We start from the raw sequence: 14,881 nt of genomic DNA on the forward strand, positions 1-14,881 counted from the left end.
AGTGGATGGGTAGCTGAGTGCATTCATTAGAATAGTTTAGTCACTGACATATTTCAGAAACAAAATATAACTATTCCCTCACTGAAAGCTGTTTTAACTCACACTGATCCGTGTTTTGGCTTGAAGTCAAGCAGCAGAACTTCAGCTATGTTGATAATCTCTGTTGCTATCATGATTCTGCTTTGAGTGTCTGTGTCTGGGCATATCTAATACACCTGCATCATGCATGTGGGAACGGTGGCGGAGCCCGGCTGAAGCCTGCATATTAAATCTTATATCAGTAAAGCGTGACAGTGTAAAACCTCCAGAGCTTGACACCTCCATAATTTAGTAATAATAATTTTCCATCAGACATTTTCAGGTGTTGTACCACAACTTTCCTGACAGTGTAATAATGGCCTTTTCCTACAACTTCGGCATGACATTCACAAATGTATGGCTGTGTATCTCGCATTTAGCTCACCCATCTTCAACTACATTCATTAGAGTATGTCTTATGAGCATACACATGTCCAAATGTTTGTGGACAGCCCTTCTAATGAATACATTCAGCTACTTTAAGTTACACACAGCTTGTCTAGTCCCTGTAGTGAAGTGCTGCCAGTAGAATCAGACTCTCTGAAACAGATCAACAAAAACCTATTGGCACCATGCCTAATGTCAGGCATGGCCAAAGGGGTATAAAGCCCCCAGCAAATCCACACTTGCTCCAAAATCTAGTAGAAAGCCTTCCCTGTACAGTAAAGACAGTTCTCCAACAAAAGCAGGATAAACTCTTAAGGAAAAAGAAGAAACAGTGTCCCAAGACTTTTGTCAATGTATGTAAGTGGATGCACAGTGATGTAAAGCCATTTTATTTGGAACCAGCAACCACAGAGCATTATTAATGGCTGCATGTTTGTTATGAAGCTTCTATCAGAGAAACAGGGTCATTCATATGAATTCTGGCCTGTAATGGAGATGAACTTTAAAAAGGTCTTTTTAATTTTAGGCAGAGGCCGCTGATAAGATTATGCATTAGTCTGTGTACTGGCCAGCTCATTATGATTTGGAAAGGAAGAGAAACATGTCAGCTTGCCGTAATGAGCAATGTGGGAGTAATGAGTAAAGGTCATCTTAATAAGATTAATTTTAGTGAGAAACGGGTTCAGTTCCTAATGAGTGGGACAGACACTGTCTCACAAACCTACTCAGCTTTTAATTGCATCCTTTGCATTTTTATATGACTTCTATTGTTGTAAGCTCTGCGGTCAAGGCAATGGTCCATATGGGTACAATATTTGAACATAATGATCCTTTAGTTGGAAACATTGTTACTGGAATTTACACACACACACACACACACACACACATATTACATATTTAAGCTCTACATCCCCAGATTGGCCTTGCGTACAGAAAGCTGTGTCTAGTTGTTCAGTTTTAGTAGAAGAGGACGTCAGAACCAGCCAGCAAAACTAATGAATGTTCCATAGCAGACACGTTGGTGTGGCAGGCATGTAAGGTCAGTCTCGATACTGTGTGTTAGTCTCTATGGATTCTGTGTCTGTGTGTGTGTGTATGAGCAAGAGAGAGAGAGAGAATGCATGCTATAATTACTTGTCCTGAAGGTTTGCATGTGCATCAAAAATGTAAGAAAAAAAATAGCCTGCAGACACCCGCACACAAGATGAACAAATCTAATGCTCATTGGTCATTATTCACAAATTATTGAAGCATGTAATTGTATCATCACTTGCTTCATTCTCCATGCCATGGCTTGGCGTAGAGCTGGACAGGAATGGAGGAGGGCATGGTGTTTCTGTCCTCAGATAACATGTAGCCTGTCTGTTCATGCACTCTCTACTGCAGAGTGTAAACACAGTCATTTGAGATTTTCCAATTTCTTCATAAACAGAGACGGATTGGCCTTGGGTAAGAGAAGCATGCACATACACATGGCTTTAATGCACCTTTGCAAAGATTGTCAGTATTAAGTAGTGTACATAATAAGCATGTGGAAGCCACGTGCCCCTAAACTCATGACCATCTTCATTCACTTTTCTCCTGACAGGTTTGGTGCCTAGGTTGTTTTGCACTAGAGCTATGAGGTTGGTATGAAGCTTATTCATTGTTGGTCAAGGTGTAAACTAATCACACTTGACTGATCAGCCATTATATTAAGACCACTGTCAAGTGAAAAGTGGTGAAAGTGAAAAACACTGATTGTCTTCATCTTTAGTGGCAGTGGGATAGGAGTGGGATATATTAGGTTCCAACTGAACAGTCAGATCTTGAAGATGATCTTGGCCTTGTGGTGGTGGTTTTCTGGTATGCAGTATTCAGTACTTACCAAAATTCAACCAAGAAAGGACAGCAACAGGGTCAAGGCAACCTAAGGCTCATAGATGTGAACCACAGAGGCCTCACCTCACAACCTACAGGACTTAAAGGATCCGCTGCTAAGGCTTTGGTGCCAGATACCACAGGACATCTTTACATGCCTCAAATGGTCAGATCTGTTTTGGCAGCACAAGGTGGACCTACTCAGTATTTTTTAGGCAGGTGGTATTAATGTTATGGCTGATCAGTGTATATAAACATTTAAAGCAACAAGGGTTCTGCATAGTACTTAAACAGTTTCCTTCTTTAGATGCTATGAAGAATCAACTACAAAGGAGTGTTTTAATTACACTCATTTAAATATAGGCCCTCTATTTTCACAGGCTCAAAAGTAATTGGACAACTGACTGATAAGCAAGAAATGGGAAATTTCCTTTCTTGGTGAAAAAAAACCTTCACAACATGTAGTGAAGCCAAGAACATTCTCAATGAGGAATGCATGTCATTGTCAAAGTTTACAATCAAGAGATGCTTTTATGAATGTAAATACAGAGGGCTTACCTCAATGGGCAAACCACTGGTAGCACTCCAGAACAGAAAGGTCAGACTAGACTACTAGCAGCCATAAAAAAGCCTCCCTAGTTCTGCCTAGCAAGGATCTGTGGACAGATGAAACCCAGATTAACTTGAATATGGTGAAGGAGAGGAATAGTTCATGGTCTAAGGCATACCACATCATCGGTCAAACATGGTGGAGGCACTGTCATTGCAATGGACATGCATGGCTGCCAGTGAGGCTGGGTCAGTTGTGTTTATAGATGATGCTGAATGGATTCTGATGTGTATAGAGCTATGAAATTTGCTCAAGTTCAATCAGATGCTGCAAAACTGAAAGGATGGCACTTCACAGTGCAGATGGATAATGACCCAAACAGACAGCAAAAGCAACCCAAGAGCGTCTTAGGGCAAAGAAGTGTAATGTTTTTAAAACCCAGAGTCAGTCGCCTGACCATAATGTAATTGAGCAGCTTTTTACTTATGGAAGACAAAACCGAAGCAAGAAAGACACCCAAACAAGCAGCAACCGATGGCAGCTGTGTAGCAAATGGTAAACTGAGCAAGTTAGTAAACTCAGCATTTGATTATGTCTTGACTATTTTTTGGGGTAGGGTAAAAATTGTTGTTTTTTTCACCAAAAACTATACTTTAACTAGACTTGATTTGCTGCTTACTTTGACAAATCCAACCTCTGGAAGTTTGATTTAAGCATCATATTGACATATTGACAGGTTGGTGGTGAAATATGACATGGCTTAAGCCCCTGGTTTCTGATTAACTGCTGATGTTAATCGTTTTGGTTATTGGCTCCTGAATAGAGTTTTTAAAGGCTGTTTAAGTGTGGTGTCATTTTCCCTCTTTTAATGACTAAACTGAGTGTTAGTACAAGTTTCACACTGGCTTTCTTTCATGGAACAAGCACCACTGTCCACAATGGCTTCAGAAGTGAAACCTTTTCACCCATTTCACCTTATTTCCGTAACATAATGGCTTGCCCCTTCAACATCATCAACTGTTAATAAGAAATAATAATAAATAATTTTGGAGTAAAATAGGGGGGAAAGTGAAAGCTGCTAGATTGGGCTGAATTACAGTAATTGTAATATTGTCACAAAAGACATAATGTGGATTTCTGTGGTTTGTCATTTTACGACTGCAATGAAAGAGACTGTCAGAGTTAAACTGTCGAACTCAGCTGCAAAAAAAAAAAAAAAGTATTATAAAGGCTCCTGCCTTGGCGGAGTGAAAAGGCGAGCAGCAGGAAGAGAATCGTTTAGCTCCAGCTCAATAAGGCTCAGTGCGCTGCATTAAAGTGTGCAGGGTTTTAAAGGTGATAAAAGACCCAGGCAGAGAATATCACTCTGTAGATAAGAGAGTCGCCCTCCTTCCATCGGCTACAACCCTTTATTGCATCTGGCAGCAAATTAAGGCGGGTTTGAGGAGGGGGAAAAAAACCTCGGGCTAGGACTGCATTCAGTGCCTCGCTGGCTTCCTCAATGCTGACATTATTCTTTGATTTTTAGATGTCCTCTGACGATGATGATGATGATGAACTATAAAAAAGATATAGGCCAATAAAAGTCCAAAAAGGCAGGTGTTCACCGGTGAGACCCGGGGCTGTATTAAGCTGGCTTCATGCCCTGAATGTTTTCCTCTTCATTGATTTTTCAAGATGATTACCTTTCTTATATATGAGAAGATACTGTTTGATGTGGGCATTAATTGATTTAAGTGATGTGTGCAGTGGTTTGCTGGACCTAGATATTACAGAGTGTTTCTCTGTGTAAGGAAATGTTTCCTTTAGAATAACTATCATTATTATTATTATTATTATTATTATTATTGTTGTTGTTGTTGTTGTTATTTTTATTATTATTTTTATAAACACCCTTAAAACGCCCATTGTTAACTTTCCTTCAACACTACCACTACCAACACCACTACTACTACTATCTATATTATTATTATTTTTATAGTTATCAAACTATCTTTATTGTATTTGCAATTGACTAAAATTTGATAGTCTTTGACAAGATAAACATATTGACAAATAAGGCAAGCTCACTTTTTTAATGTTCATATGACTTTAATATAACTTTAATATAACATTGCTCACAAATTCCTCTTCTCTGTAAAATGTGTACACAGCACTATTAGTGTACAAACTAAGCATTATCTGCCTTTTCTTTACATTCAGATCCCCCTGAAGGCTGGATTAACTGAATCAGCTGTATTGAAATAGGAGTGACTATTATCCATTTCATAGCGACCACATTACTGCAAAGTAATGGGACGTTTTGGAAAACCTTCATGGATAAGCTAGATGTCTTTAAATGAGTTGTGATGGCTGTTGGTGACTATAGGCTAGATGTGGGTTATTTCACTGATTTTAACTGTCTTGGTCTGACAACACAGTGCACAGGTTAACATTCTGTTACCAGTACTGACTGACTTGAACTAGATTAATTGCAGCCGTTAGTAGAAACATATTTAAAAAGCATTTGGTAAGTTTCAAATAAACTTTCCAGTCCAAGTCTAAAGGTCTGTTTCCGGACTTGGATTAAGTTCTGGACAGCATTTCCAATGGAGTTTTTCCATTTAAAGGGAATAGGCATTGTCCCTGTCTGGCACCCCTGACCTTATATATTTCTACTTTGTGCTCCAGCTATGTTAGGTATTGGTATGGATGTATGTTCCTTAAAACAAATATTGCTGTTACTGGTTTCAATATTTCTATATTTCTGTGCAAGGATTGATTATCTAGAGAAGATTTTGTTTGTGTATCTATCTGTTTGTTTGTTTGTTTTACTGTAAAATGTTGTCTATACCATTAACATAGTTTACGTTGTTCAACGCTGTTTAAAGTCACATCCATTAACTCCAAACATGACTTGGCAAATGCTTTTGTTGTGATCATTAACAAAATTTACAAAAAGTAAAACATTACATTTAGATAAATCTTAAGGGAATGTCAGGATAGATTGGAAACATTAATTAGTTATAATATTATATGATATCAGTAATATCAGTATCAGTCACAGACCTCCTACTGCTAGAGGAGTTTTTGTTTGCTTGTTTGTTTGTTGTACTGTAAAACTTTATTATGGTATAATTTTATTTACACAAACACAATGTTACACATGACAAATCATATTGTTAAATATAATTGATCATTTTGATAATGTACCAAAATAAGGCCGCATGTTGGTCAAGGTTGTTGATAGGTTTAGTTATATTCATGTTTTCAGTGTGAGGTGATGTATTTTTAAATGTTTTGTTCGTATGAAAGCCAGCCATAATAGATAAATACAAACAGAAAAGGCCATTTTTATATCTAATGTGTTTTATATTATATTATATTGAATTATACAGTCAAGTAAAATTTGATAGGATACCTAGATTACAATGCTATATACTTGCAACAGTCTGGTGGGTTGCAAAGCACTTGTGGTTGCTGCAAATTGCAAAAAATCATGAATGTACTAAAATAGCAATTCCTTTACTGTACGTAGGCAACATCTGCACACATTTGCATTTATTAAATAACAAATATATATTTCAGTATTTTCACAGTGTTTGCTCAATTAGAAACGGCTTTTTTAAAGCTTAGTGGCTTTGTAATTAAAGTATCAGTACAGTAGTATCAGAAAAAAGAACCTCGGTATGGTGCCATGTCTAATCAATACTTATGGATTCATCTATCGCTGTTGTAGGCCAGCCCTGGCTGGTCCTCTGCTTAGTCTCCAGCAGGCTGTGAGAGCTGCAGTGGAGCCCCAGCTCAGTGCAGCACTGCAGGCAGCCGTGTGATGTGCCACGCGCCCCTGTGATCTCCATCCGAGATGCATGCAGGCAGCAAAGACAAAACCCCTGATGCAAACAGGAAATAATCAGGGCAACGCAGGCAACGTTCAGAGGAGTGCAAATATTTTCAGAGCACTTGAGAAAACAACACACCCTTGTGAGACACACTACACAACAACCCCACTCACCCTCCTCCATTTTACCCCCCTCCCTCCCCAAACCCAGCAGCACCCTAACCCTACCCCCAGTGCATTTGCATAAAACATTAAGCTGAACAAAATGATTACACCTGACAAGCTGAGTTGGAGGGAGAACATCGCCGGTGGCAGGCAGTTACTCGCGGATCGCGCAATCATTTTCTCGTCAAGGAGCCGTTTCATGACTGGCTTTTCTAAGCACTGTCATGGCACAGGCGAGCGATTAAAGTGGGCCTTTTGTTTTTTGTCTGGGAGCCCTCCACCCCTCTGTGTCCGTCCCACAAATCCAATAAGTCAGCCTTAAATCAGGTTACTCTGCACCTCGCTGATAGGGCATTGTGATGGATATGCCAAAATTGATCTGAGGCGCTGTTTTTTTTGTGCGAGGGCGTGCTGTAAAATCGCGCCTCTGCGATTTTGTATTATGCTCCTAAATGTTTGTCTTGTAATGCAATTAAAGCGCACATGTAAGCCTCCCCCGCAAACCCCTCGCCATTGTTTGCGGCACACGGCAAAAATTCACATGCAGTCATTTCTTGACACTACCATTTAACCCGAGGTGAAATGAAATAATTCTGGGAAATATTAAAAGAATCAGTAAGCAGTAGGCTTGTCACGCTGGTTCATATTCAAGAAGATGAGCATCAAAACATTAATATCCTTCTTTTTCATTTGAGTGACTGATGAAAATCCTGAATGTTGAGCACTCGGATGAAGGATGGCTCCCAGATAGATAAAACTGAGAGAGAGAAAGAGATTATTGCACACTTTCATATTTTCTTCCTCCCAGATGGAGGAGTGGAGGGGTTGGTGGGGGGTGGAGGATGTGGGGGGGGTGCAGTAATATTTGGCAGAATATTTGCAAGCACAAACTTAAGAAATGAGTGCTGATAAGAGCTGACGGCGACAGAAGCAGGCGTGATCTTCAGCATGACAGACGGTGTCAAAAACCCCAGTGACGCTGTCACACTGACAAACTTTTCAAAGGAACAATGCGCACACGTGCAGTTATTGAAGTGTGCTTGGAGCCTCGCTCCCAGTGTTGGCCCTGCAGTTAAGGAGTGGAGGCAGCGCTAAATTATGCATTCCGCAGCGCTCTGCATACATATGCCAACAAACTTTAAACACATGTCAATACAGTTCTCTGTATGTCTGGCTAATGCCCGAAAGGAAATATTATGTAAAATCCACACCAAGTTGTGAAAATGTGTCGTGCCCGCCAATGCGCTGGTAAACTTTGAAATGATAATTTCAAAAAAAAAAAAAAAAAAGCATTAATTCATTTCGTCTCATCTCCGATTTTAACCCTAAGATGAAAGGGCCGCATTAGGAGAGGATGCAAATCTAGCTTTGTGTAGTTTGAGGAGAAGAAGTTCAGCAAGAGCCCATTGTCAGCCTTTTCAACTGCCTGCTTTAGTCGTCCATATTCACATTCTGCTCAAACGTAGCAAAAGCTGAACTTTTCTGACATTTTCCCCAACAGATACACATGTGCACACGTCGTCCTCCCTTTGACGTCAGCTCTCTTTAACTCCTGCACTTCGGTTCTCCACTCTCATAGCTAAATTACTGTCATAATTAACATCAATTTCATAGGCCCTACAATAGAACCCTGTGGGGCTCCACAAGTTATGCTAAACCAGGCCGACGTTTGTTAAATGATTTGAAATAGTCTCTGCATTAGGATCAATAAGCGCTTAATAAACCTAGGCTTCAAGGGGTTAAAGGACGCTGTATCGGGTTTGGGAGACAGTCTGTTTGTCCTCACAGCTACCTCAGAAACGTTATGCCGCGATCAGAGAGGACGTGAGAGAGGCAGCGTGCAAAAGTGTAAACCTACTGTAAAAGCAGGTGCCGCTCTGACCTCTGCCTCTGTTATTGAAATGTTCTTTTCTTTTAATCTTGCCCGTCCTCTGCCGCGGTAACTCTGCTGACCTCGTCAGGTCTGGTAGGATCTGAAGACCATTACCCTAAAAAAGAACCAGCTGGCCCATTGTTTGCATCTTGCCAGCTGTGTCTATTTTCATAACCCATTTTCCTTTTGTTCAGCTACGGCCCGCTGTAAAAGTACCGTGTTGCATTTTACCAGTGCTGAACTCTTAGCCTATGGCCTGATGCTAGAGGATAGGGAGAGAGAGAGGAAGAGAGAGAGTGAGACAGAGAGAAAGAGAGAGAGGGAAAGGGAAGGGGTCTGGGGTCTGTAATCACCTAATCCAAACATACACTCGGAGAATCTCATTACTCCTCGCAACAGTTCCATTTTATCCTTATCTGGTTTCAATCAGGTCTCTGCCGTTTGAGCACGGCTCAGAAATGTGATTCCTTTTGTCTAGATGCTGGCCACATTTCAGCGTGGCTATCCGAGCGCTTCGTGTTTGTCTTGTCTGTCAGGCTTGCCGAGAGGCTCGAAAGTTTTGATGCCTTGGTCAACAGGGAAAATAAATTCTCCGGCACCGGCCGCGCCGCTGCTTCTCGTCAGCCAGCCGACGACGGCTGGGCCCGTGACATCAGCACTCATCTGTAAAACTAATGGCTGCGAGGGGAACCCCTCGCCCCCTCCTTCTCCCCCGCCAACAAGCCCACATGTAAACGGACATTAAAACGAAACTCGAGCCTGGCCCTGGAATCTGTAAGGTGCACTTTTTTTTCCTCTGTCTTTTTTTCTGCGGGAGAGTGAAGGGGAAAAAAAGCGTGTGGGTCAGGGAAAGGTGAGCGAGAGGCAGCGGCGGCACCCTGGGTGAACCGGCTCAGGAATCTGAGATTAAAAAACTCCAGAAGCGTAGTCCGAGATAATCACAGGATCTGGAATTCACAATAACAAACTGGCCATATATCTACCTGTCTCCGGCCTTGCTCCGAGGGAGGGCCACAAGGTCAACAAAATGGCTGCATTCCATCAACAGCTCTTTCTTCTCCTGCTGGCCTGCTTTTCCAATGAGGTGTCTAGAAGGATCGAAAATGGAGTCCCAGAATCAGACTTTGCTGTTTAACTCTTCCCTGACGTAAGCGAGCGACCAGGGCGTTTGGTGTTGCTTTTGTGTCGTTAATGTAGAGGCTACATTAGGCCGGTGCCTTCATGTCTTTTTAGAACTCCTCTGGCTGGACAGGCACTACAAGGTTGCCAAGAGTTACTGACCATGTGGGAGGGGTGTGAGTGTGGTACTATGTTGTTTTGGTTTTATTTAATGACGTTGAACAATCAGTAGGCTGATCCAAAATATTATGAATGTTTATTATGACAAAAAAGAAAAGATTAACTCTACCATATCATACATCTTCCTTATAATACAAAAACAAAAAAGTATGAAGGAACATTTAACAGTAAACATCAGCAAAGCAGAGGTGTACATCTGAAAAAAATAAATAATGTATTTTATTCATAAACAGCCCAAGGAAATATTTTTATCACAGTGGTTAAATCGAAATCAAGTCAAGACTGTTGTGTTACAGTTTTGGGGTTTTGGAACTAACCCATTTTTCCATTCTATCACTCTTAAAAGAAGTGCTGTTGATAATATAAAATAATAACATCTTAAATCACATTTATACATTTATATGTATAAAGTAAATATACAAAGAAATTTGATCAACCTTCCAGCTCTGTTAATACTGCACTTAAAATGAACTGAGCATTTCTCTGAACTCTGAGCCATTTTCTCCCTGACTTTCTGATTATGTATCCAAATACAGGTACCAGGAATGTACATTTGCTTTTATACTAATATATATATATATATATATATATATATATATATATATATATATATATATATAGAAACATAATAGAAAAAATATCAATAATGCCTATGTATTGTTCTAATGCATTTGAACATACCCACACCATCATCTTTTGTCTGCAGAGTTTTTTGTTCCCTCTAAACTAAATTTAGAGAATGCTTTGGCTCCTCATAAGTAAGCTATTAGACAAGTGATTGGCTCTTGGCTTGTGTATTAGCTCTTATCTAGCATATTATTGCATTAGAAGATAGCAGTGGCATGCCCACTCATCTGCTCAGACATCATTCTTCCTTCCTGTCAATCAGCATAACTAGAAGAAGCATTTAATCAGTTCAGTGCTGTGGATGTTCATCTGGATGATGTATCCTTTTTTCTGTCTCATTGAAATTGGATTGTGTTACATTAGAGAACACAGCTTTTGGGCTGCTAAGAAACCCACTCTGTACTGATGATGTTGATGATGTTAAAGTTTCATACTTTTCTAATCTTGAGTTCTTTAACACAATAAAAGCGAAAACCATTTTCACTCTTTATTATGAACTGTGAGTCTTTACACCCCTATAATGCAGGTATGAATGATTTACACCACACTCAGAGTGAGGATATTTTAGTCTCTCTCTCTGTCTGCTCCTCTAGGGAGCTCTATTTGAAGAGGTGTAGTGTTATGATAACTGGGTGACGTACATGGAGCTCTGTCTGTATCCTTGCTCTGACAGCTTCATTGCATATTTTTGTTTGTGCAGATTATTTGCTTTAGCTCAAGTACTTGCACTTATTCAACCCTCTGTCATCGCCTGCAATCCACTAGCTCACCAGGAATCATCCGCGCACAGTAGAGATACATGGGGCTAAAGCAGCCTCTTTGCGTCACATTTAATTTTGGGCTGAGGAAACGGATATTCATTTGGGCATCAGCGTGATTTGAAAGCTCTTTTTTGTTGAAAATGTGTAAATAGCCTTGGGCTAAAAATCCAGAGGAGTGTGATTATATTCTGAGATGTCCAGAGGGACAAGCAGCCCTAGAGGAATCTCCAGCCTGGATAAGCCAATGCACTGAGCCAAGTGTATCTCATACAGTGCATTCACCTGTAAATTGTAAAATAATACACACACAATTATATTAGAGCTCAGTGTATTGGTTTTGTAAAGGATAAGCCCCGAATACATGGCAGGCCTCACTCAGACTCATGCCTGCCGGGTCTCCAATACTTTTACCTTAATTTATTGATCATGCTGGCTGGGGAAAAAAAAGAAATAGACTCACACAGCCTCTAATCTCCCCCTTATGGCCATATTCAAATTATACGCTTTCCAGTTGAAAATTGAATTGCTGTAAAAATTGACTTCCTGTTTGGGCATAGTTATAAATTTCATTCGTATCGACAGCCTCCAAACAGCAAAACCTATTGCCCGGCATTTAATTATTGAGAACATTGATTGACAAAGTGATTTATTTGCTGTATTTCTACTAAACGGCCTAGTTGAGCACGTACTTTGCTGCCTTTTTTTTTTAAGTCAACTAAATGGTGCTCTATGAGTTTCGAACAATGAAGTGGTAACCTAAACTGGCTGTGTAAACTGAAGGAAGAGCCTTCTCTTATTGAAAGAAACATATTTAATTTCAAGGACAAGTATCAATCCTCCAACGCTGGTTTGTTCCCAAAGTTCTTTGTGCACCAAAAAAGATGCTCTGCTCTGCATCTCTATACAACTTAATCAGTAATTGCAATAGCAGATTTGAATGAATGTCTTCGAAATGATACCTATGGGTGGGCCATATGGCAAAAATATTACACTGTGATGCTTAAAGACATTTTCACTGTACACTGATGAGCCTGTTCCTCTGTGTATCGCCAGAACAACAACCCACTGAACCATGGAATCTACAAGACCTCTGAAGCTGCCCAGTGGTATCTGTCACTAAAGCTGCGTTTTCATTTTAACCAGGATGTTGGATTTTCTGAGTTCCAGGTAGGAAATTTTTTGCTGAAATGCCCCCATAACCCTGATTTCAAAATTCCTACTTGGAAAGAGAGTTAAAAATCCAAGATGGCAGCACCGTACGTCAGCAGTAATAAAAGCAATAGTATTATACAGTTTATTAGCACTTCTGTTTGTGTCTCATTAATTTATTATTTGTGCACACACAATGTGGATGTGCAAAATACAGCAATGCATTGTTAAAAACTGGTATCGCTAACAATGCTAACCCTAGGTAAAACATGGGACATATTTTGGGTCGCCATAAAACACCACTCAAGGATTGTCAAACCAGCTGTGGTAAACTCTGAAGTCTGCAGCTTACTGTATTTCGGAATTGTTAAGAAATGGTGTACAATTATCCAAATCTTTGGTCAACTCAGGTGTGACATTCCCAGCTCCAACATTTGACTTCCGAGGTAAATGGAATGCAGCATAAGACATTAGCAGCAAAGCCTTTAAGTGGTCTCCAACCCTGTTCCTCGAGAGCAACCTTCCTGCAGACCTTCAATCCAACTCATCTGATCCAGCTAATAACTGCTGTTCAGAAGTTCTTGAGTGGCTGAATGGGGTGTGTTAGTTTTGAGTTGAAACCTGCAGGAAGGTTGATCTCCAGGAGAAAGATTGGAGACCACTGCGATTGCGAGAGCCGCTGTGAATCAGACTCGTTGCACACATCCCACAGATGCTCAATTGGATTGAATCTGGAGGCCAGGGCAATACTTTGTGGCTGTTACACATCAATGAGCTTTATACACCAAACACTCCCTGTCACTGGTTCTTGGTTTATCCCTTCTCAGACCAGTGTGGGTTGGTACACACTAGTACTGACCAGGGGCTCTTCACAAACCTGGCCATTTCGGAAGGGCTTTGATTCAGAACCATGACAATTTGGTCCTTGTCAATGTTACTTAGGTCTCAGTGCCTGCTCATTTCTCCTGCAACATGTTGGCTATGCTTGAAGCTCATCCTCCTTCCAATCTAACCTTCCAAATAATAATATACCTTTATATTACGTACTTTTTACCTTGACATTTTATGACGTTTCTTAGATAGGGAGATATGAGATGACCCTTGACTGACCTGTAATTTAATAAAAATGATAATAATAAGTCCTGTCTGATACCTTCACTCACTTCTTTTGGGTGAAGATATCAGACAGGACATTTACAGTCCCTGCCTCTGCATGCGTCACTCTTCGTGTGCGTCAATGGTGCCCTGGGTCGACCTTCAAAAGGAATCCATTCATAATCAAGCAGCCACAGAAGATCCATCTCATCTGTCCCCCAGATCCACAATGATGAAGGCAGGAAAAATCGAGCGCTGTGTTCTATGGCAGGGTGGTGCTTAGAGAAAAACCCACCACTGAACTTAGCCAAAGCTCATCAGTAACTGGCCACACTGCACTGCCATGCACATGTGCTGCGCTGTGGCCTTCTCTTTCTGGCGGGCAGTGCTGTAATCCCACTACCAGTCTCCCTAAAGCCTCTTCACTGCCTTACTCCACTGTATCCTCATATTTCTGAACCCTGCATATGCAGGAAGTCACAGATAAGGAACGAATCTGCTTGTTTCCACGTGCAGTAATCCATCCAAGACCCACAATCAGCAGATTTTGAATCCGAGCCCATTTTAGCTCACATAAAAGTCTGTTTGTGTAGTTAACCAAAGTATTTGCGCATTAGATTCCAGGATTGTATGACAAGAGCATAAATATATTTAACAACATGAATATCAGATTGATGATGATGGCCTTAAAAAAGTATCAGATGTGCCCCTTGCGTAGCTACATAGCCAAAGAGAGACACTCCTGCGGAGGATATATTGTAAGCGCCTTGCTGTTTTCGAGGGTGAATACTGCTTTGTTCGTATTGGGTTGCATGTGACATGCACTCTTTTAGCCTCCACCTCTGCCAGAAAGCTGAGGAAGAGAAAGAGAAGCTAATTTCAGCATCGGGTTAGTCCAATTTTCCAGCAGTCTTTACTTTACCCCTCCTCCAGAGGCGAATGGAAAAGGACGGCGGGTGTCTGGCAGAGCGCTAGGCCCCTCTGGCACTGAGCATGGCTCCTCTTTGCCGCTCAGCAGCATCTGATGATCTCACTGAGCCGGGCTGAAGCGGGGAGATTAATGGCAGTCGGACCGGAAGGCTGAGGCTCCGGGGTTGCGTCTCAGGCCCAGCATCAGCTCACACCGCGACTGGAAGAAATTACTAGATAGAGTGAAGTACATCACAGATCCCCCACCAGCCTGGGCAACGAAAAAGGGGGAAATCTTCCTCCCATCC

The 14,881-nt window shown here is 41.0% G+C and overlaps 1 long non-coding RNA gene across 1 annotated transcript in view; it reads left to right on the forward strand.

Moving 5' to 3' along the window:
- Nucleotides 1-12,485, forward strand: part of LOC140564598 (uncharacterized) — a 34,372-nt gene extending 21,887 nt beyond the window's left edge. Inside the window, exon 3 of the long non-coding RNA XR_011980538.1 lies at nucleotides 12,474-12,485. This is a non-coding gene — a long non-coding RNA (uncharacterized lncRNA). The remainder of the gene's footprint in view (nucleotides 1-12,473) is intronic.
- Nucleotides 12,486-14,881: the final 2,396 nt, after the last annotated feature.

The sequence above is a fragment of the Salminus brasiliensis genome, chromosome 10 (genome assembly GCF_030463535.1).
Source record: "Salminus brasiliensis chromosome 10, fSalBra1.hap2, whole genome shotgun sequence".
In the NCBI taxonomy this organism is placed as follows: Eukaryota; Metazoa; Chordata; class Actinopteri; order Characiformes; family Bryconidae; genus Salminus; species Salminus brasiliensis.